This window comes from Prionailurus viverrinus, chromosome B2 (genome assembly GCF_022837055.1).
Source record: "Prionailurus viverrinus isolate Anna chromosome B2, UM_Priviv_1.0, whole genome shotgun sequence".
NCBI lineage: Eukaryota > Metazoa > Chordata > Mammalia > Carnivora > Felidae > Prionailurus > Prionailurus viverrinus.
The window spans coordinates 47,361,718-47,386,560 of record NC_062565.1 but is presented as its reverse complement, the minus strand read 5'-3'; the positions used below and the strand labels follow the sequence as shown (position 1 = coordinate 47,386,560).

Sequence of the window (24,843 nt, the reverse complement as noted above, 5' to 3'; positions counted from 1 at the left end):
TACACCAAAGTGTTTGCTGATGCTTGCATTAAGCACACATCAAAGAAAATGTGTTTTCTTGAGTTCAATCAAATAAAATATATGAACAGAATTAAATTTTTAGCATGAAATATTTTGGACATAAGTATATACAGATGGTTATCAAACTAAAATTGTTCAATTGTTTCTGAATATAAATATTACACCTGTAGAATAACTCTTATAACACTTATTTCTACTAAAAACTAAAGACTGCCCATTAAAAAATTCATAACCTGGAACATGAAAATATACTTTTATTTCATTACCCATATCTTATTAAATGTTCTATATGAAATTTTTTTTAATTTTTTTCAACGTTTATTTATTTTTTTGGGACAGAGAGAGACAGAGCATGAACGGGGGAGGGGCAGAGAGAGAGGGAGACACAGAATCGGAAACAGGCTCCAGGCTCTGAGCCATCAGCCCAGAGCCTGACGCGGGGCTCGAACCCACGGACCGCGAGATCGTGACCTGGCCAAAGTCGGACGCTTAACCGACTGCGCCACCCAGGTGCCCCATGAATTATTTTTCTTTAAAATGCCTGATGAATAGATTGAGTTATAATCCTAGTAAGTAGGTAATTTGGTTAAGTGTATTGATTTCACTTAGTAATGTGTCTCTAGAATATCAAGTCCTCTACCTTTTATATTTATTTAAATTTTAGTTAACATACAGAGCGATATTGGTTTCAGGAGTAGAATTCAGTGATTCATCATTTACATACAACACCCAGTGCTCATCACAAGTGCTCTCCTCAATTCCCATCACCCATCTAGCTCATCTCCCACCCACCTTCCTCCATCAGCCCTCAGTTTGTTCTCTTTCATTATTTTTTAAATTAAAAAAGTCATGAATACAAACTACTTTCTGAACTTATTTTCTTCTGTCTCTTTACTGCATAAACACAAAATTTTCCCAAGTCACTAAGAAAACATGAATATTGCTGTTAGTTTATTTTGCAGAACAAATGAAATCTGTTTGCCTTAATCTTTCCTGTGTCATCCAGGACATTCTGGACTATGAATGAAAAGGAAGAAGACAAAAAGATAGAAGCAGAGGAGGCAAAGAAAAGAGGAGGAAAAGAAGAAGAGGAAGCAGAGGACAAGAAGCAGCAGCCCAGATTAATTTGTATAATCATTATATAAGTAGATGCCTTTCCCATGTTGTCACTGCAAATCCTACCACAGCAATACCTATTTTTATTAAACTTAGCTAAAAAACACAAACAGTGGGCATTTATTACCTTTTTTACCTGAATAAATAAGGCAGTGCATAATAGTCACTAAATGCTTGACCAGACTTCTCAAAAGGGGAGCAAAACCACTGGAAAACTACTCTGTATTGGACACTTTCTTATGTATTTTCTTATTTTAGCCTCACAATCAAACTGGGAAGCAAGCATCTTTTGGTAATCAGAAAAGTAGAAATTAGACAGTTTTAGTACCATGCCTGACTTTGTGTACCTTTTAAGTTGGAACTGGAATTTGATTCCAGTGTCTTTGTTTCAACTCCTTTAATTATTTTTTTTTCCATTAGACGCTTCTCAAATGAGAAGGAAACCATTAGGGCAGGCAATATTTTTCTCTACTCCATGTCTGATTATGACAAGACGTAGCTAGAATAAACAATGCAAAATGCCTGATTTGTGTTTATTTTTAAAAGCAAAAGTTTTCTTCTTATTACAAATTTCTTTTGTACACTGATGCAATCTGATCTAATTTGGTTTCCTAATCCTTACACTGTTTTGCCCAAAGAGGCAACTGAGATAACTCTAAAGCAGCTTGTATTAACTTTCTTAGCTGATAAATTCATATGTATAGTGATATTAATAAATCAGATACTCACTGCATAAATTGCTTACATCTGAATTTCATGGTCTCAAAGGGAATTTTTTTTGTCAAATTTCTCTTTCTCTCTCTCTTTTAAATTTTAGAATGAGTTCTAACATTCAATGAGACTATAGCTTTTTAAAAAATCCATCAAATGGGTAATGTTAACCTAGAGGGAGAAAACAAGTATCGTGGGTCAGGTTTCCTAGAAGGGAAGCCAAAGGGAGGAATTCTGATTCAGGTGATTTGTTGGGGAATGCTCTCAGGAGGAGAGTAAGGAAAACAGGATAGGGGAGAGATAAGCAAGAAATAGGCTTTTACTGGAGACTAACTTCATTCTGACCATACTACAAGCACACTCTAGGCATACATTGCATGTCAAAATTAATCCCATCTTGAAACAAGGGAACTGGCCTTTTTATAGAGGTATCTAGCTCTTAAGTTCCCCTAAATGTTAGAAAGTGCATAACATCCTAGGGCAAGGGCAAGGGCTGTGTTGAAAAGAGGGCTGCTGAGCCATTAACCATGCAGACATAAACCAACATTCAGGACAGCTGAGAGACGTGTGCACCAGCTGGTGAAGAGACTCTGGGCACCATCAGTGTCCATGACTTAAATGGTGCCTTAACAAAGGAGGCTCTTTTCAACCGATACTGGCACAAAAGGAAATAAAGGATATCCCATTGTTTCTGCCCCATTTTATTAGTGATAGTAACTGAGGACACAGCAACAATGACACTTTCATTATTTCTTTGAGTGCTTGTTTTTAATGAGATGGGGGCAATTCATACCACAAGGAATTGCACACATAGATTATCTGGAGCCAGTGTAGAATGACATGGGATTCTCAGTTCACAGGTGGAAGACCATCTTTGCCTGGGGGAAAGAGGAGGTAGGGAAACTTGCCACAAAAACATTCAGATTGGCACTGCTCATACTTCACAGCTGCAGAAAGCAAACTGGAATCTCACTTCCTCTTGTTCTGGGGTAGCAAATCCCTCAGAGGGAATTAATAATCAATAATTCAAAATCAAAATAAACCTATAGATTATCAAAAGCATTTCTCTAACTTGGTAAGAAAATAATAAATATTAGGATAAACTGCAATGATTTATCTTATAACTAAGGAAAATTATAAATGGCATTATTTGCAAGAGCATTTGTAAAAGACCAGGTAAATCCTCAAATTCACCTGAGCCATTTATGCAGGTTAACACATGATATTCCTGGAATTTCTTAGATGTATCTTCTTTTACATGCCTTGATAGAAATGCCCCAGGTTATTGAATAGAAACCGTAACTTGAAAGACAAGTAGAATATCTGATAATTGAAAGATCATTTCAATCTGATAATTAAGTCACCCCAATTCAGGAAGCTATTATTATTTCACCCTAGTCTGATCATACCTGAAGATCTGAGCCAACAAGAAATTAAGAGACACTGAGAGAAAAATACTTATAAAATTCCATCAACATGGAAAAAAGGAAGACAAGAAATGAAAGCAGAATGAAAAGTTAGCATGCTACTGAAGTAACATGAGTGAGTAATAAAGTGTGCACTTTATAAAAGGCCTTCAACAAATGCTGTGTTGGAAATATTTATGTGCTAACAAATCAGTTCATTAATTCCAGTGGGAAGATAATTTATGCAAGAGGTTTATAACACATTTATAACACATATGGACACATAAACACAAGATATAAACAAGACCTAGTCTTTGTTTCACTACAAAGATATTTGTACAAAGATATTAAAGACCAAATTTCCAAAATATTTCTTTTATTAAACAAAACTAATTGCAAGATAGCATTATAATTTAGGGATCCATTAGTTATTATCCATTTTCCAGTTAAAACGTGGTCAGTTTTGTCCAAAGATACCAAAAAAAAAACAGATGAAGCCCAGAGTGCCTACCTGTATTATTCTCAAAAGTTGGGGGCTCTACTGACTGAACCAAAAGGATTCCTACTTTCTGGTTGCTTAGCCTTAATAGCCAGCTTTCTTTAATTGTGTGTTCAAGAAAACTAATTCAGATATGTCAAAAGAACCCCATTTGGGCCATCTGAGATTCAAGTTACCCTTAGGTATATTTTCTCACTGAAGTAAGCCCTTACAAGAACGGGCTCCCTATGTTTTGTACAGGTAGCCTGCGGGAGTTTTCTGTGGGTGGTTGTTAGTTTTCCTGGAGCTGCTCAGCTTTCAAAGTAGGATTCCCTATTTCTTTTAGTTTCAGCTTTGGAATAAGTTTGAATAAAATCTACCGATGGTAAGTGTAGTAGATCAAGAGGGTGCTGTTTGTGAAGGTCACTTCTAAAGGCCTGCGGAACATTCTCTTATGTGTCTGGGTTTGTCCCAGTGAGGTCTAAGACAGGGGGCTCAGAGCAGACGTCTCCTTAACGATAGTAAAGGCCCCTTGCCTTTAGCAGATGAAGTGTTATTTCTATGGTGTTGCTCTGATCTGAAAGGTTTGTGTGTTTGTCCTCTGTGAAAATGTGTTTGCTTCACTCTTGTTTCCTCTTGTTTCCCCAATCTAATCTTTTATGTCTACCCTGGTTCTTAGAATTCACCCAGGGGCTTTTAGAAACCTCTCTTTTGTTCCCAGAAGGGGGCGCTATAGCTCAAGTTGGTGGTTTGTCCTTTGTCCACCAACTATGGCCTGTTTTCTCTTTGGGCTCACTTTACTGGGCTCCTTCTCCCAAGCTCACTCAGGAGCAGGCACAAGGACTCAGCAACGAATGGGGACTAGATAATAGGTGTAGAACTCAGCGCATTGAGGGTGCACTTGGATCTGCTAGGGAGATCTCCAGGGTGTCACTCCAAGACATTCATGGTTCTGCTGACCACAATCTCTTTAACACCATTTGAAATTCTTATCTGTGTCTTGCTGACTGTCCTCCCTATGCCCTCCACCCCAACCCCACACCCCACACCCGACCCGGGCTAGAGCTCCCAACTCCCTACTCCAGGTGTTGGTGGGGAGAAATCGGTTTCTCCAGCCACATCCTGTTTATCTGGGGTAGTGGACTGTCGGGCACCACTTCGTTTTTCCCCTGCGGAAGAGATAGCCTTTGCTGGATAAATCGTCCCCCACACAGTGTTTCCTTGAGGGGCCAAATTCCTATTCCCCCCCTCTCCCTCCACCCTCCAGTCGTGTGCTGGAGTCTCCTAGAGGAGGAAGGCTGGACTTCTGTAGGTTCTCTCTTGGGCCTGAATGCCTGTCCCAGCATAAAAGCCCAGCAGCAGGACGGATCCAGGCAGTTTTGCTGGCTCCTCTGGTTCCACAGCCTTTCCAGAGGTTTGTCTGTGTTTTACCAGCAGCACTGGTAGGTGAAATTCCTCAGTGGACTCTTGGAGTCATTACTAGGTTCTAAAATACCACAAAGTCGCTTGTATTCAGGTATGGATGCCTTCTCCGTTTTTTTTATTTATTTATTTATTTTTATTTTTATTTTAAAAAAAATTTTTAACGTTTATTTATTTTTGAGACAGAGAGAGACAGAGCATAAGGAGGGTCAGAGAGAGAGGGAGACACAGAATCTGAAACAGGATCCAGGCTCTGAGCGGTCAGCACAGAGCCCGACTCAGGTCTAGTACTCACCGACCGCGAGATCATGACCTGAGCCAAAGTCGGATGCTTAACTGTCTGAGCCACCCAGGCGCTCCTTCCCCGTTTTTTTAAAAGGAAGATAAAAAGGGGCGCCTGGGTGGCTCAGGTCATTATCGCAAGATTTGTGGGATGGAGATCAGCTTGTGCTAACAGCGTGGAGCCTGCTGTGGATTCTCTGTCTCCCTCTCCCTCAAAAATAAGTAAAAAATTTTAAAAATAATTAATTAAATTTTAAAAATTTAGAGAAATACAGGAGATAAAAAGAGAATGTCTTACACTGCCCTACTGCTATCACTCCCACATATTCTTCTCTATATTCTTCATAGTATCTTGCTTAGTCTAGTGTTGCTAACAAATTGTTTAAAAATTAGTGAAATGGAATAATAATCACTAGGTGCCTACAATATTGCAAGCACTGGATTTTTTTAATGAATGAACTTACTTAATGATAATGAACTTATTTAATAATAACCCCAACATCTCATGATTATTAATATTATTCCATTTTTCAGATGAGGAAATGGAGGCACAAAAAGGATATATCACTTGCTCAAGTTTTCTCAGCTAGTGAATGGTAAAGGGGGTATGAACAAGGGTGACTGCCTCCAGAGACCACCCCCTAAAATGTGGCTGCCTTCCTAATCTAGATCAATACAATATTGGAGGCAAATTATTTTTTAATGAAAGCATGAGAAATTAACAGTTTTCAGAAAAAAATGTATTACATAAATTTTTACATAAAGCTCATCTTTTCCCTTTTGATTTATATGGGAGATCTTTTCTTTCACTAAGTTATGATAATACATTTCTAGAAAATTATTGGAACATTTTGTTTCAATATGGTGGCATTTTGGTAATAAAAATAAAGTAAAAATTAATTTTCTATGTTCATTAAATCTCATATTAGAAGGTATGATCAAATTAATAATGGAACATAATGTGGGATTTTATAACATGTATTATATAAATCTTAGACTATATAAAGTCAATTTACTAAAAGCTGAGTGATCAGTTTGTGGTTCCATGGAATGCTATTAAGAAAAAAAAATACATAAATCTCTCCTTTAGCTAAATAGTGTTACGCTATCGAGCAAGACCATTGCAGTAAAGCATAACCCTTCCTAACCCATTATTACGAACACTGTTAAACCTAGTTATAAGAAAACAGTAATTATTAACAAAGTTCCTCTTTAAAATTAAATAATGGTACTGTAGTACTGAAGCAGATGATAAGATCTTTTAGGATGTTTGTTTGTTTGTTTGTTTGTTTCCAAATACATTACTACCACCTTGCACAACTCAGAGTAACCAAACAGGAAAAAGAAGCACTTGGTGTTTTCTCTCTCTCTCTCTCTCTCTCTCTCTCTCTATGTATGTATGTATGTATATATATGTATATGTATATATATGTATATGTATATGTATATATATATACATATGTATACACACACACACACACACACACACACATATACTGCTGTGCCAAAGATCAAAATATGTTCATTCCCTTTTGGACATAAAACATATTATTTTTCCCATCTGCTTATCTCAGGTAAAACATTTGCTGAATTTTTTAATAAAAAGAGCTATTCCTTTTACTAAAAGGAAAACCTTTAGTAACCTTTAATTTTATTCTCAACTTTACTACTAGTAGATGGGAGTATAAATTATTAGGATTTTTAAAATTTTCTCAGCATTGCTTTAGTCCAATATGTCTGCCAAATAACTCAAAAGATAGATCATGCATGGAATAGTGTGTTTAGGGGCACCTGGGTAGCTCAGTCAGTTGGTTGAAACCCACTCTTGGTTTCAGCTCAGGTCATGATCTCATGGTTCATGAGTTCAAGACCCGTGTTGGGCTCCACACTGCTGGTGCAGAAGAAGTCTGCTTGAGAGTCTCTGTTTCCCTCTCTCTCTGTTCCTCCCCTTCCCTCTCTCTCTCTCAAAATAAATGAATAAAAAGTTTTTTAAAAAAAGAATAGTTGTTTATATTGGCATAACACTTTTTAATAGGAGTTATAGATAAATTGGAATGCATTCAGAACAAAGCTACTAGGGTAATAAGAATATTCAAAACTACAAAACTACATTGTATGTAAATTGATTGAAGGTGGTTGGCTATCCAACTTTTCAGACAGGAACCCTAACAGGATAATGATAGCCAACTTTACTTGTTAATGGTCACGAAAAATAATTTAAAAAAAATTTAATGGGGGAAAAAAAAAGGTGTTCAAGAGAACAAACTGAGGGTGGATGGGGGAATGAGGGAGAGGGGAAAATGAGTGATGGACACTGAGAAGGGCACTTGTTGGGATGAGCACCGGGTGTTGTCTGTAAGCAATGAACCATGGGAATCTACCCCCAAAAACCAAGAGCACACTTTATGTTAGCCAATTTGACAGTAAATTATATTTTTAAAAAAAGAACTGGTTTTTAAAATAAAACAGAGATTATTATAAAAGTGCCACTTGGCAACTCTTTAGTAACATAATAATAACAGGAGAGAATTATCTGAAATAAAAGTGTAATGAAATGATAATCCATCACTCTGTAGAAGTATTCACTGTTACTACCTTGATGAATAGACTTGCAGACCCATGACTTGCTTTTTTCAGTGGCACATTAAAGATTATTATGACCAAAAGAAGTTTTTAAAAACAAGTGATTGTTTTTAATCCATGTAGAATAAAATTTTATAATTTCTTTTGATTTGAATGTTGTTGATATCCAGGGTCGCATTATTTGCAGGTGTACAACATGGTGAGTCTACTTCTCTGTACATTATGCTGTGCTCACCACAAACAGCATCTGTCACTGTTCAAGGCTATTATAATATCATTGACTATACTCCCTATGTCGTGCCCTTGATTTCCATGACTTACTCATTCCATAAGTGGAAGCTTGTATCTCCCACGCCTCTTCCCTCAGTTTTCGCATCCCTCCCACCCCCCTCCCCCACCACATTTCCCTCTGGCAACCAGCAGTTTGTTCCCTGTATTTATAGGTCTGGTTCTGCTTTTTGCGAAAAACGTTTTAAGTTTTTTACTGTTTATTTATTTTTGAGAGACAGAGACAGAGAACGAGCAGGGGAGGGGCAGACAAAGAGGAAGACACAGAATCTGAAGCAGGCTCCAGGCTCCAAGCTGTCAGCACAGAGCTGACACGGGGTTTGAGCCCAAGAACTGCGATATCGTGACCTGAGCCAAAATCTGATGCTTAACCAACTGAGCTACCCAGGCACCCTGAAAAACAATGTTTTAAACTAGCTTCTTTACAGTTAGAGTTGCTCATCAGTGATATGAATTATTACACGTTAAAGTTTTACTTTTCCTATGGAGAATGGGCTCAGTGGTCCATGAGGTACAAGTGCAAACATTGGCTCTGTTACTAAGTAGTTTTGTGGCCTTCAGTTCACCAATGACTTAACCCAGAGCTCCTTTTTCCTTATCTATAAAGAGGCAGTAGCAATACATTTCTTGCAGGGATTTTCTAAAGAGTAAATATGATAGGCTATGTTAAGTACCTAGCCTACTTCATAGGACATAATAGATTCTCAATGAAAGCAAATTTATTCAATAAAAATTAAGAAATACTCTGTGAGATGCCAGTCCCCAAAATTCTTAGGAACCTTACTACAAACCTGTCTTCTGCTTGCATACCTTTGGTGAACTGTAAAGACAGTGGAACACCATCTCCTTTTTCTATGTATGTTTAAATCCTACCAATCTACCTTGAAATTGTCTTTGTGGTTCCAATCTTCAGAAATCTCTCTCTCCTTTTTCTGAGCTTCCGTGACTCTTGTTGTGTATTCCATTCACATGGCATAACCTGTATTCCTTAGTGTTGTCACTGGTTCTGTCCCTTGAATATTCCATTGCCAGTGGAAATATTGGGAAAGTCATGAAGACTCCACATAAAAGAGGCAAGCCATGTGAAGACTTCCCCCATCATTGTGATAATGGGCTTTGCAATAATTAATATCCATCCTGCATCTTTATGTGGTTATGTCTACCTCACAGAGGATGACAGCCTCAGAATCTGCCCTGATATATGTATTTCCCCCTTCTGCTTCTGAGTCCTTTTTCCTACTTCAGGCATTTTGACGTTGGCAGTGATAACAGAACTCAAAATGAAATGGTAAGTTCAGCTGTCATTTGAGACTGGTGGTGACTAAAATAAGGTAGGCACTGAGGTAGTCGGGCGGAGCAAAGTTAAGCCAAAGTAGAGATGAAGTTTTCCTTTAAGTACTTCTTTTCTATTAGCTCCTTTTTCTCAGGGAGGGGAAAGGCAAATGTATAGAAACGGACTATACAGTCTCAGATAGGGTCAGGCTTCAGAAAAGCCAAGGAATGTATGAAAGAGAAACTGGGTGGTGTTCCCCACCAATGTGGCCACCTCTCCCATCACACACACACATACACACACACACACACACACACACACACACTCACTCACAAACACACTCTACCAACTACATCACTTGATTCTTGCCTCATAGCTGCATTTCATGGGAAGCAGGCACCTGAAAAGAACTTTGAAAAGAAACTTTGGGCTATTTTAAGCACCTATGTTGTAAGTTCCAGCTCTCTTCTATTAAGCCTTAGACACTACATTCACACATAAATATACACACCAGAGTGTCTGCTAGCATAAGATACTATTCCTTTGTATGGTTTGTTGAATGGAGTGTGAGCTAGATTTGGGTACCCTGTTTGCTATGTTTGCCCCTGTGTACAATCCCCTCTGAACACACACTCACACACTACATACTGGGCTAAATAAGTAGCATCTGACATATATTGGGAACCAAGCTTAGTTCTGTTACTGTGAACCTTACTGGAACAGCATAGGGGGATTTATTTTATTTCATAAAGATGTGTGGGTTGTGTGAACTCTGTATCTGCTCTGTCAGTATGCCTATTAAGTGGTTTAGGACTATCACCTTGGGGCTCCTGGGTGGCTTAGTTGATTAAGTGTCTCACTTAGTTTCAGCTCAGGTCATGATGTCATGGTTCATGGGAATGAGCCCTATGTTGGGCTCTGTGCTGTATGGAGCCTGTTTGGGATTCTGTCTCTCTCTCTCTGCCTTTTGTCTCTGCTTGCACGTGCACTCTCACTCAAAAGAAATAAAACATTTAAAAAATTCTAAAACAAAAAAGGCTATTACTTCTTACGTAGGTAGTGAGCTTTGAATAACAGAATATGTAAAAAAATAAATGGGCTTTTCCTAAGACAACATAGTTTTGGATAACTAATATTTTAATTCAAGGAGCAGCATTTTATTTGCCTTTTATTTCATTTTAGCCAATCCCTGCATGCATGCGGGTAAGTATGCAAATTGTGCCCATTTCATCAGAAAACATGGACGTGGTACAGAAGATATGGAGAAAGCCGCATGGCTTCCTGCAAATGCCCTTCAGAAATAAAATAAAACAGCCTTTAATGGTAATGTTTCACCTTTAAAAGTGGTACAAATGACTCCACTGAAAAACAAAGTGACTGTAAAAATTTCGTTGTCTTCTTTTAGATGATCTCACAAGTTTTGAAAAACTCTTCAATTGAGTACACATTCTTTCATCAACTGACTTTGATAAATCTGAATAAAGGAAATCAGGCAATAAAAATAGTAAATTCAGTAACTGTGGATAATTGATTCCCTAACACTATGTATTCACTTTGTTATTTGTGGCTCTTAGATTGTCTCCAATTTTTCACAATTTCAAGCATAGCTATAGTAAATATTTTCACACATGTCCTTGTAAACATGCACCAGCATTCTCTGGGACTATAATTGCTGGGTGAAAGATAATTTGCATTTTCAACTTTACTGGAAATTGCCTAATTACTCTTCCAACTAGCAGAACCAGTTTACCACATTCCCAGCAACAGAGAATAGGATTTCCAGTTTCTCTATATCCTTAAAACACTGGGTTTAATTGCATTTTTAAAAATTTACAAATGATACTCTGTTATAGTTTAAATTTTTATTCCTTTAATTATTAGTAAGGTTGCAAATATTTCCATATGTTCCTTGGCCATTTGGCAATTTCTCCTTAGTATACTGCCTACTGTAATTGTCTATTTATGGTAATGGGGGAGGGCATGATTTTTCTTATTATAGGATTTCCTTATATATTCTCTATAGTAAGTTATGTGCTTTGAAAATACCTTCTCCTTGTTTGTGGCTTACTTTTTCAATGTTTAAATGATGTATTTTGATACAAATAATTTAAATTTTGATACATTCCAATGTGTTGATTTTTTTTTTGCTTTTTTCCTTTTGTGTTACATAAATGCTTTTTCCACTGATTTTATAAGATACCTATTTTCTTTCAAAAATGTTAAAAGTTTAACTTTTCATAAAAGTAGTTATTAGTAGTTTTTTTCACATTTCATGATGATGGCACTGGTGTATTTTTTTGTTTTTTTTGTTTTGTTTTGTTTTGTTTTCAATCACTGAGCAGCCATTCGATGGAGTTTCTTAATCTTAAATTCAACCCTTTAATTCTGGGAAGTTTTAAAAATTAATTTTTTGAAAATTTTCTCTCAATTTTCTGTTCTTTGCTTTTAAAAATATTCAGACTTTGGGCCCCTTGATTGTTTATCTTATTTGCTTTACTTTTTCTTTTATTTGCATTTTCTTTGTTGCCAATGTTGTTTCACTTCCTGCTTTCTTCAACTTTATCTTCTAAAGCGCCTATTGAGTGTTTGAAGATTCTACTCTTTTATTTTTTTTTTAATTTTTAAAATCTTTTTTGTTCTCTCAATATTCTTCTTAATATCTTGTTTTTCCCACCAACCTTACTAAGGTAAAATTGAGACATGAAAATTATATATATAAAGGGTGTACAAATTGGGTTAAGCATCTGACTTCAGCTCAGGTCATGATCTCATGGTTCATGGGTTCTAGTCCGTGTTGGGATCTGTGCTGACAGGTCAGAGCCTGGAGGCTCCTTGAGATTTTGTGTGTGTGCCTCTGTCTCTGCCCCTCAACCCCCACCCTCCCCCCCCCTCCCGCCAACTCTCAAAAATACATAACATTAAAAAAATAAAAGGTGTACAAATTGATGTTTTGATATTCTATACACTGTAAAATAATTGCAATAATCATGCTAATTAACATATTCATCTCACATAGTTACTATTTGTATGTGGTGGGGGGGGCGGTGAGAACACTTAAGATCTACTCTCTTAGAGGTGCCTGGGTAACTCAGTTCCTTAAGCATCTGACGTTGTTTCTGCTTAGGTTTCATGAGTTCAAGCCCCCACATCAGACTCCCCACTGACAGTGCAGAGCCTGCTTGGGATTATCTCTCTCACCCTCTTTCTCTACTCCTCCCTTGCTTATGTTGTCTTTATCTCTCTCAAAATAAAGAAATAAACTTAAAAAATAAAAGAGCTACTCTCTTAGTAAATTTCAGGTATACAATATAGTATTGTTAACTGTATTCACAATGCTGTATATTAGATATATTATGCTATTCATCTTGCATAACTGAAACTTTGTACCCCTTGGCCAACATCTACTCATTTTCCCTTCCCTTCAGCCTCTCACAACCACCATTCTACTGTGCTTCTGTGAGTTTGACTATTTTACAAGTCACATATCAGGGAGATCATGCGATATTTATCTTTCTGTATCTGGCTTATTTCACTGTGAGTAATACCCTTGAAGTTTGCCCATGTTGTCAGAATTTCCTTTTTTAAGACTGAATAATATTCCATTGAGTGTGTGTGTGTGTGTGTGTGTGTGTGTGTGTGTGTGTTTTAATGTTTATTTATTTTTGAGAGAGAGACAGACAGACAGACAGAGAGAGAGAGAGAGAGAGAGACCATGAGTGGGGGAAGGGCAGTGAGAGAGGGAGACAAAGAATCTAAAGCAGACTCTAGGCTCTGAGCTGTCAGCACAGAGCCCGACACAGGGCTTAAACTCACAAACTATGGGATCATGACCTGAGCTGAAGTCGGGTGCTTAGCTGACTGAACCAACCAGGCACCCCTGTGTGTGTGTGTGTGTGTGTGTGTGTGTGTGTGTGTTTATCCATTCATCTGTGGATGGAGATTTAGTAGCCTGTTCTTGTTTCATTATATCTTCTCTCATCTCTCAAAGAATAATAATAAGTTTTATCTTTTTTCTGATCTTTATATTGCCCTTATTACCTCTGAGTTTCTTTTCCATACAAATTTTTAAATTTAAATTTTATTTTAATTCCAATTAATTAGCATACAGTGTTATATTAATTTCAGGTGTACAATATAGTCATTCAACACTTCCATACCTCACTCTGTGATTATGATAAGTATACTCCTTAATCCCCATCACATATTTAACCCATCCCCCATCCCCTCCCCTCTAGCAACCATCAGATTGTTCTCTATAATTAAGAGCCTGTTTCTTGCTTTGTCTCTCTCCCTTATTTTATCCCTTTGCTTGTTTGTTTTGTTTCTTAAATCCCACATATGAATGAAATCATGTTATTTGTCTTTGGCTGACTTACTATTGTTTTAAAAAAAAAAAGTTTATTTATTTTGAGATAGAAAGAGAGAGAAAGAGCACAGGGGAGGAGCAGAGAGAGGGAGAGAGAATCCCAAGTAGCTTCTGCACTGTCAGTTTGACCTTATGAACTATGAGATCTTGTCTTGAGCTGATAGCAAGAGTCAGATGCGCAACTGACTAAGCCCCCCAGGCGCCCCTCCACCTCATTTATTTCACTTAACATTATACTCTCTAGTGGCATACATATTGCAAATGGCAAGATTTCATTTTTTTACAGCTGAATAGTAGTCTATTGTATATACATATCACATCTCCTTTATCCATTCATCAACCAATGTACACTTTGACCTCAAATGGTATTAGAAGATTTCATCCAATCCCCGGTGACTCTGTGAATTCACATGTAAAAATAGGACACTAAAATATGGACCAGAATTTTTGTATAGGCAGGACTTCTTGACAGGAGAGCATCATATTGGGGTAATTTTGCAAGAAGTCAGCTATGTAATTAGAACACTGTTATCCGTTAATTTATATTGATATATTCTTTTTTGCTGCTCAATTTATGGAGAAAGAAATCTTTCAGATCTCTGAGCGTGAAGCACAAGCCACACTCCAGAATTTCAGAGCCTGACTAGAGGAAGGTAGACAAACATTTGGGCATCCATTTAGTCCTTGTGTGTTTTGTACGGCATTTCTCCTTCAGCTATGCTTGGTCTCCCTGAAGCATGAATACTTCTTGGTTTAACCAGTCTGAAAAGTAAAGCTTTGATCTTCTATTAGAGGGAGGAAAAGGTAGTTACCTGGGTGATTAGAAAGGAAGGGGGGATTCCTCTAAATAGAAGACTTTCAACCAATTCTCATTTTTCTATTCCTATCTATACTTGCAATTTCAGAAGTACTTGATGTTACCATTTCCTGAGACTTTCTGGAGCTCTACATCATGAATCAGCTCTTTGGAGTTTCTACACTATTAGTGGTCAATTTTTTTCTGTTCTTCTAAATCATTTGCCTCTTACCCAATGAATGTCCAGATTCCAAAATTTTGATGCTCTCTCCCTTTTATATTGTTACCCAAATATTTGTGGGTTTTGGGAATGGAGTGGAAATAAAAACCTGTATTCAATCCACCACACTAACTCTTCACTCCTTCTTACCAGTAACAATAATCATAGTCCAAATAAATATTGTGTGTATTATTTCTGTATCTACTTTGGAAACATTTTTGAACCATAATACATTTATGTCGTCAGTTGCAGATATTAGAAAATTATAATCAAAATATTCAAAATCTAATAATACATTCTGTTATGTTAACCAAATATCCCCAATAAAATATAGTAAAAGAAAAAACTAAAGCAACATTATTAGTAGTTTATCATTAGGAATAAGGATGGCAATAATAGACAACTGTAAATAACTCAAGACATTTTTGCTAATATACCTATAACTATCTCTCCCTAATATTATAGGAATTACTAATTAAAATGTGGGCATGTGCACTGTAGGAATTTGGCAATATTTACAAGCATTTCATGGCAGCCAATCTTTATAACAGAATATTGAAAGTTCTTTCAGCTTAATTTTAGCTTATGATGTAAATTTTATTAACTCTTAAAAACTTGCTTTACATTGTAGTACCAAGGGAACTTTCACCATACCAAAAAAAAAAAAAAAAAAAAAAGCTCTGTGTAATTATTTGCCATTTATCTTTTATTAATTAAGGAGTGAATCAGACCAAAAGATGGACCTTTGAAATATAACATGGGCAATTTATTCTAATTTGATAATTATTGTCCTGGATATAGCTCCTCAACTAGGAATAGAAAATATGGTATTTAGGTCTTGTTCATCCAACTTCTTTGACACCAACCAATTTTACCATTACAGACATTATAGACACATCATCATTCAGAGGCCCTGACTAGTTGAATCTTTATTGGATCTTTCTAATATGGTAAAGCCTAGGTCAAAAATAAAATTCATTTTGAAATTTAACTAGGAATAGCTTTCTCTAGAGAGCCGAAAGTACAAATACATGGGCTGAATGAGAGTAGCCAAGAGCAATTGCAAGCATCATCTGAATATTGTAATCCCCTGGCTGCTTATAACCTAGGACAATGATATGAGTGAGTTATCCAGACTAACTAGATGGCTGCTGGTTTGAATCAAAAAGTTATTTTGTTCTTCAATCTTGGCTGCACATTGAAATCACCTGGGACTTTTTGAAACTACTGATAATTGACCTCATCTCAGGACAATTAGATTAGAATTTCCAAGGATGGAATTAGGGAGAACAATAATAAGTATAATAAGAGTAACAAAAGTTATAGTAATAGTAATTATTAACACTTATTAAGCACTTATTATGTGGAGGCACTATGGCAAAGTCTTTTTACAAATTACTAATTTAAACAAAAAAACAACCCTATAAGCAGGTATTGCTATGAACCCATTTTATTTTTATTTATTTTTTTTTTGAATTTGTTTTTACATTTATTTATTTTTGAGAAACAGAGTGAAACAAAGCGTGAGCAGGGGAGGGGCAGGGAGAGAGGGAGACACAGAATTGGAAGCAGGCTCCAGGCTCTGAGCCGTCAGCACAGAGCCCAACGCAGGGCTCGAACCCACGAACTGTGAGATCATGACCCAAGCTGAAAGACGCTCAACCGACTGAGCCACCCAGGCGCCCCACTATGAACCCATTTTAAACATGAGGAAACAGGCCAGTAATTTTCACAAGCTAGGTTTAACTAACTCCAGAGCCCATGATCTTAAATACTACAAAAGCCTGCCTCTATTAGCAAGATTAGCAATATTAGTATTGTGAAGATCTCAGAAGCTGGCATATCAACAAGTAAGCTTGGCAATATCACTTGTATATAGAGGGAAGAAAGATTTAAATCAAGAGTGTTGGAGAGGAAAATTTTTTCTTTACCCTTCAAGATTCTTTTAGCCGGTCTAAGAATTAAATTAATGTGAAAGACACATTAACAGGAGAAAAAAAATTTAATTACACCCACACAGAGGCCTGATAAAATTGAGCCCTACAGAAATGACCAAGTCATGCAGCTGTTATACATTTTAGACAAAGAAACATACATCTGTGAAGAATTAACAGAAAAGAAGAAAACTTATGTCTGAGAGCTTCCATTGGTAAGAAATTCTAAACAGAATCTGGGTTGGAGTAGTAAGTTAGCAAAAGTAATGAGGTTTGTGTATGCAGCACTATTGGTCCTGAATTCCCTATGTCTGGAGATGTCTCTTTATCTCCTGGTACAAAGAAGGTACCCTTCACATAAGAGATGTATTTTCTGTCTTTCGGGAAGATAATGAGGAATTTGAGGGCTTCTTGCACTGGCCGTTTCTTAAGTAACTTTAATTAAAAATAATCAATATGCCATTGTGGCATATTTTAGGGCAGCCTACCCAGGCCCCCACAAGGGTCACATAGAAATGAAGAAAAGATAATACTCCTCATTGAACTTCTAACTGCATCCAATTAAGGAGTAACTCCCTCTTTTTCTAGTAGTTTTATGGCAGGAAAGAAATGTATCTTTTTTTTCTTCAATATAAACTTTTGAAAATTATTATATAGTAAAATCCTTTTCCCTCAGCCTTTTTTCTTTTAATCAGAATCTTTATACAAACATATATATATGCACATGCATGCATATATACATGTCATGATTATTCAGTCAATGCAAATACTGACTACTCATTTGAAAAGAAAATATATATAAATTCCTACCTCATCCCACCCCAGTGTAATCAAATTCCAGATGGTCAAAAGAATTAAACTAAATTGAAATCATAAATTTATTGAAAGAAAACATGAAAGAATATTTTAATAATATTGATACAGAGAAAATCCTCCAATTATGTAATAAAACCCAGAAATACAAAGGAATGGAATGATACATTCAATAACACAAACATTAATCACATAACTCAGTAATGAAAAAAATGATGTGAAAAAAAGACAAGGGATGCCTAATAAAATTATGTGACCACCAAAGGGATAATTTCTACAATATGCCTAGACTTGATGCAGAACAACATAATCAAGAAAATCCAAAAAGAAATTGCCTTCATCAGGTAATAACAAAATAAATATAATCACTAATATGTAAAAAGGCCCAGCTTTACACTTACTTGCAGATATAGAGAATGAAAAGTTATCATTTTTCATGTGTTATATTCATGAGGATTTAAAGTTTAATAGCATCCAAAGTCAATGAAAAAAAATCCCTCTTAATAGAACATAAATTAATGCAAATTTGAGGAGAGTAGTTTGGTGATTTTTTAAATGCACAAAATTGCATAAATACAACTTCACTTTGGAGAAATTTTTCAATAGATATATTCATTTATGTGTGTGAAATGTTTGTACAAAATGGTATAATTGCAGTATTGTGTAAAATGGCTTAAAATTTTTTTGAAAACAACCTACATGCTTAAATCTATGTAGAATGAACTGGTTAGGGCACCTGGGTGGCTCAGTGGGTTAAGCTTCCAACTTCAGCTCAAGTCATGATCTCACAGCCCATGGGTTCGAGCCCCACATTGGGCTCTATCCAGATGGCTCAGAGCCTGCTTCGGATTCTGTGTCTCCCTCTCTCTCTGCCCCTCCTCCTCTCACACTCTGTCTCTGTCTCTGTCTGTCTCTCTCTCTGAATAAACATTAAAAATTTTAAATAATAAAAAAAAGAATAAACTGGTTAAAGACCATTATGGTCCATCTACAGCAGGAGCTGAAAAACTTTTTGTAAAGGTCAAGATAGTAAGTATTTTAGGCTTGTGGACCACATTCAACCTCTGTCACATATTTTTTTCTTTAATACAGTATTTGCATAAACTTCGAATCTAGAGAATGGAATATTAGAGCCAGTAAAAATTATTCATGTGTGAAAACAGAAAATTCATGTGAAATATTGTTTGGTGAAACCAAAAAGAACAAAACATCTTTTCTTTATCTAATGGTCTTCTTTCTTATTATACTGAAAAATATTGGACCCAGCTTTGTGTCAGCCTTCACTACAATAGTGAAAATGATTGTGGTTGGATGCCATAAAACTGAAAGATATTCAAGCTTTGCAAATAAAGGGCCTGCAATGGCAAAGAAAACCATAGCAAACTTTCATTCTTCAGCTTTGACATTCCTTCTTGAGATGTCTAAATTTGAATGAGATCTATACATAATCCTTGTGTTTCTAGGTCACAGATTGAAGTAAGACTAAAGTGACTGATGGCCCGTATGAAACCTTTGTGCAAGTAAGAAAGCGGTGCCATTTTTCAAGACACTTTACTTCCATCATAAGATGCAGATTTTTTTTTTTTTTTAATCTGTGGCAGCCTTCAGTAAGTCAAATTTAGAATGACAGGGCTGCATGTAGCATTTGACTTTAAGTCATCAGGCAGAATCACAAGAAAGGTAACCTCTTTCCTTTCCTGTGGGGGTGATTTGTGTGCGTTTCTTGGAAGTCACTAAAGGACTTCAATCTCAATCTCCTTTCCATCCCAGATTTGACCATGACACTCCCACTCATTTGCTTATAGCCAGTGAAGGTAGCTCTTGGTTCCTAGAAAGCCAAAATATGCTTGATCTTACATCTATTATCCAGCAAAGGGAAATTTTTGTAATAGAACGAATGTGAGGATCAAAAAAGAATCCACAGGAAATGTGGCATTTTATCATTAAAGGTTATTAAGCTACATTTTGCCAAACCAACATGACAGCTTTGAATCAGGCTTATTGTGATTTTTCTATTGATTAAATATTGGTAAGTGAATGAAATTAAGAAATGTCTACAGTACAAAATAATTTATAATTGACATCCAATTTCCTTAATTCAAGACATTTATTCCCTTCATATTCATGAAGGTCTGGTATCTGTAAGATTACTGATCACTTCCTTTCTTCTTAAACGTTTGTTACCCCCTTTGCCCTTCAGGCCACCAATCTCTCCTGCTTTTCCTTGTTTATCTCAATTCTCTACTTCAGTTTTATCCTATATATACATTTCCCTACCATTCTATTTTTGCATCTCTTCTCAAAATATATATTGTCCCAGGGCTGTCTTTACCATCTGCATAACCTCAACTAATTGCTTTACGACTCCAAGTTTGTATCCCTCCCTGAAATGCAAGTTTATAACGCTTACTGGACAGTTCCATCTAGATGTTGCATAAGCATCTCTGATTCAAGCCCAATTTCTCCCCTGATCAATACTCCTCTTCATCTGTATTGCTTATCTCAGTGGTTAGCAGTAAGCAAATGAAAATCTTATGTTTACCCTGGTGACCTCTCTCTCATTGCCACTCACCTTCCATATTCGGTTATGCCCATGTTCTGTTGAATGTCCTTATTGTCTTTTTCCATGCCCTTAGTTCCATCCCCAATGACAAATAGTTCAAGCATTCATATTTTCTAATCTAGACTATGAAAATATTAAATAACCACAACCTTTCTTATTTCTCCCCATAATTCTGCTAAAGTGATTTTTCCAAGACATACAACTTATTATATTATTTCTCTGATAAAGCCATTAAAACCTCCTTAAAGGATGCCTGGGAGGCTCAGTCAGTGAAGTATCTGACTTTGGCTCAGGTCATGAGTTTGGCTCTCATTCATGAGTTCGAGCCCCGCATTGGGCTCTGTGCTGACAGCTCAGAGCCTGCAGCCTGCTTCAGATTCTGTGTCTCCGTCTCTTTCTGCCTCTCTCTCTCTCTCTCTCTCTCTCTCTCTCTCTCTCTCAAAAAACTCCTTAAAATGATACAAATATCTGTGATCTGGTCCCTGACTGTCTTCCTAGAATGATATCTCCCATCAGTTTGTGCCAAATCACTGTTATGTGTACACATGCAAATGCAACATTATGATGCTCTTTGTTAAACCACGTGATGATTTTAGTTTCCAAGAACATTATTTTAATCTCTATGCCATTTATATTGTTTATTTTCTGTCTCTTTTACTCACACAAAACTCCCTCCACAAAAGTGAACTCACTTATGAATATTAAATCTTAAATAAAATACCACCAAATTAAAGCAAGGAATGTGTTAAACAGTAACAACAATGAAAAAGGAGGCATTGATACCAAGAGGAAAATAAAGATGGCTTATTATTTTAAAAACAATTAACATCATATAATAGGTCAAAAGAAAAATACAGGTGTAATTCTAAAAGACATATGATAAGATTTAACATTCTTTATTAGCAAATAAATTAGCAAATATATTACTGTTACCTACATATTTCATTACTATTTCACCTACTAACCTGTAACTTAAAAAAGGCAAATATTTTTCATTATCTCTGTGTTTATCTAGTAGATAGCTGTCACTTAATATTTCTGAGATAGCCAATAAGTACATGAGAAGACACCCAACATCATTAATCATCAGGGGAATTCAAATCAAAATCACAATGAGATAGAACCTCACATCTATTAGAATCTATCACCAAAAAGAAAATAAATAACAAGTGTTTTCAAGGATGTGAAAAAAAGGCAACCGTCATGCACTGTTGTTGAGAATGTAAATCGGTGCAGCCATTATGGCAAACAGTATGGAGGTTCCTCAAAAATTAAAAATAGATATACCACCTCTGGGTGTTTATCCAAAGAAAATGAAAACACTAATGAAAAGATATATGCATCCTTATGTTTATTATAGCATTATTTGCAATAGCCAAGGTATTTAAACAACCTAAATGTCCATTGATGAATGAATGGATAAAGAAAATTTGGTAAATATACACAATGGAATAGTATTTAGCCATTAATAAGAAGGAAATCTCACTATTTGCAACAACATGAATGGACTTTGAGGGTATTACACCAAGTGAAATAAGTCAGACAAAAATTACAAATACCATGTTATCTTATTTATATGTAGAATCTAAATTTTTTTTTTTTAATGAACCACAGGTTGGTGGTTGCCTAAGGCAGGGCTAGGGGAGGACACAACTAACTGGTGAAAGGGGTGAAAGGTGCAATTTTTTAGTTGTAAAATGAATAAGTCATGAGGATATAATGCACAGCATAGTTACTATAGCTGATAATACTGTATTGCTTATTTGAAATCAGCTAAGACAGTGGACCTTGAAAGTTTTTACCACAAGAAAAAAAAATGTGTCACTATGTATGGTGACAAACTTACTGTGGTAATCATTTTGCAGCATACAATTATCAAATCACTACATTGTACACCTGAAACAAACAATGGTGTCAGTTACACAATCAATCAATCAACCAATCAATAGTATTTCTGGTGAATAAATACCTAACAAAATGTTAATTGAATTTATGATTCAATTTATTAGAAACAAATATAATTTTAACAAGGCTTGTCACATACTTTTCATATTACACACTAAAATACATTCTAGAGAAAGAATTTAAATGTCATAATTAAAAAACAATAAATGTACACACGATGAATATGTGCCATTAAAATGGGGAAGATGTTAGGGTGCTTGGGTGGCTCAGTCAGTTAAGCATCTAACTCTTGATTTCAGCTCAGGTCATGATTTCATGAGTTTGAACCCTGCATCGGGCTCTGTGCTGACAGTGCAGAGCATGCTTGGGATTCTATCTCTACCTCTATCTCTGCCCCTATCCTACTTGCTCTCTCTCTCAAAATAAATAAATAAACCTAAAAATTTTTTTTTAGTCGGGAAGATGTTTATAAACATAAAGGTAATGGAAGAAGTCATAAAAGAGAGGAATATTATATTTGACCATGTGAAAGCTCAAGATATAATTACTAAAAAAAAAAAAACAAAACAAACAAGAACACAAAAGGAAAAACAAAAAATAAAAAGTATGTAAAACTAAGAAAAAATATTTTCTCTGCAAATACTAAAAAGGTTACATACCTTGCATATATAAATCATTCAAACAAATAATAAAAGCTGGACAAATACTCAAAGATAACAATAGAAAATTCACAAAAGAAGTATTTTAAGACAATAAAATGTGAAAAGTTCAACTGCAATGATCATTGGTTTAATTAATATTTGTTGAAAACCGGCATGTTCCAGACCCGTGATGACAACATTATGTCAGTATTCCACTGCTGTGAAACTGGCATTAAGCAGACCAACAAAAACCTATGTAGTATTCCAAGCGACAATAAGAAACAGAAAGCATTGACTTTTGAAGAGGGAGGGATGGATTGTTATCCAACATGGTGTAAACAGGGTAGACATCCCGAATAAGGTGTGTGCCTGTTATCAATTTCTTGCCTCTCAGCTCTAAGTCCATCATCCTTTGCTCTCCACTGTGCTACTCTACCTCATCCCAATCTGTTCCTTCCTTGGGTGCTCTGCCTCAGACTGAAAACTAGACAGATATTGCTTGTTCTATTACTATTATTTCACATTTATATAGCGTGATATCCTTTATTTATCTCTCATTCTTAAAGCAAATGACAAATCTACTTTTCAAGGATGGAATCTTGCTGTTACTGAGAATATCTTCAATGTTATACTTCAACTCCAAAAACAGAAATGTTCCATACAATAGCAGCAAATACTGTGGTTTTTAAGGTGATTGCACTAATGCAGGTGCACTCATTTACTTATGCTTGCCATAAAATGAAATTACTGCCTGTGACATCTCGTGATTCAAAAAGTTGGAGACTCAAGCCATTTACATGACTTCTGGTGATAACTCTTTTAAGGCTGTCCAAAAGCAAATTAACTGATATATGATGCTATTTACTGAAAGAGAAAAAGAAAAGCAAGGAGAAAAAGAAAAGCAAGAAGAAAAAGAAACATTCTTCACTGTCTTTCATTCATTGCATCAATTATGTACACAAAGCAGCATCTTTATCATTTGGTCTCTCCAGACAAAATACATTTTCTCTCTGTAGTTCATTCCGACCACTTCAAATGTTGCTATCATCAACATCTCTTGCTTCTCTCTATATCTCACATATCTGCTTCTGAATGGGGCAAATCATCAGGCAAAGAAGCCAACCAACTGTGTCATCTCAATGACTCATTGTAGATGCTTTTGAAACATCTTAACTATTTCAAGGCATTAGCATTTCTTCACCTTCCTTGTAATTCTCAGGTCTCTCTCAAGGTCCTATGCATTAGTACAAAAAGCAGCTTAAGATCTTCTAGCTTTCTCTTCTCATTTTATATTCCCAGGACTCCATATCAAAATATCTAAGAGGTCTGGGGCACCTGGGTGACTTAGTTAAGTGTCCTTCTCTTGATCTCAGCTCAGGTCTTGATCTCAGGATTGGTCCTGATTTCCAAGCCTCATGTTGGGCTCTGTGCTGGGCATGAAGCCTACTTAAAAATTACATAAATAAATAAATAAATAAATAAATAAATAAATAAATAAAGTCTATGAAGTCTAAGAAATTAATAAGGATAGACATATTGAATTTTCTCAGCTTATTCTTGTGACCAAACTGTATAGGATGAAGCTGTTTATTGTCCTAACTTTCTGCACAGCAGATGATAAGATCATCACATTGGAACTGGTTGCTTAACATCTTCCAACTATTTTTTTATTGTAAGTATAGGCCTGACGCTTAGGCCTTCCTGAATATTTTCATCTGTACACTCCTTGATGTACTGCCTCAGAGGGAGTGGAGGGGCACTCACTGGCTCTGGTTCACCCATTGTGGAACAGCCTAAACCCCAGCTCTCTGTTTACACTGGTAGGGGCCTTGGCCTCCCTGCCAACATCTGACTCTGGCCTCCTCCTCCAAAAAGAAGCGACTGGTGCTTTTTAAAAATTAAAAAAATTAAAAAATTAAAAATTAAAATTAAAAAAATCCTTTCTTTTACTCACATTCCACTGGTGCTTTTTAAAAATTCCTTTATTTTACTCACATTCCACCTCTAGTCTACAGTAAATCATGT

At 36.1% G+C, this 24,843-nt stretch overlaps 1 protein-coding gene and 1 pseudogene across 2 annotated transcripts in view; both read right to left on the bottom strand.

Moving 5' to 3' along the window:
• CB2H6orf141 (chromosome B2 C6orf141 homolog) overlaps nucleotides 1-24,843 on the bottom strand; it is a 368,368-nt gene that overhangs the window by 243,584 nt on the left and 99,941 nt on the right. The gene's annotated exons all lie outside the window — the stretch shown is intronic.
• On the bottom strand, nucleotides 23,743-24,600 carry LOC125166440 (mediator of RNA polymerase II transcription subunit 7-like; annotated as a pseudogene).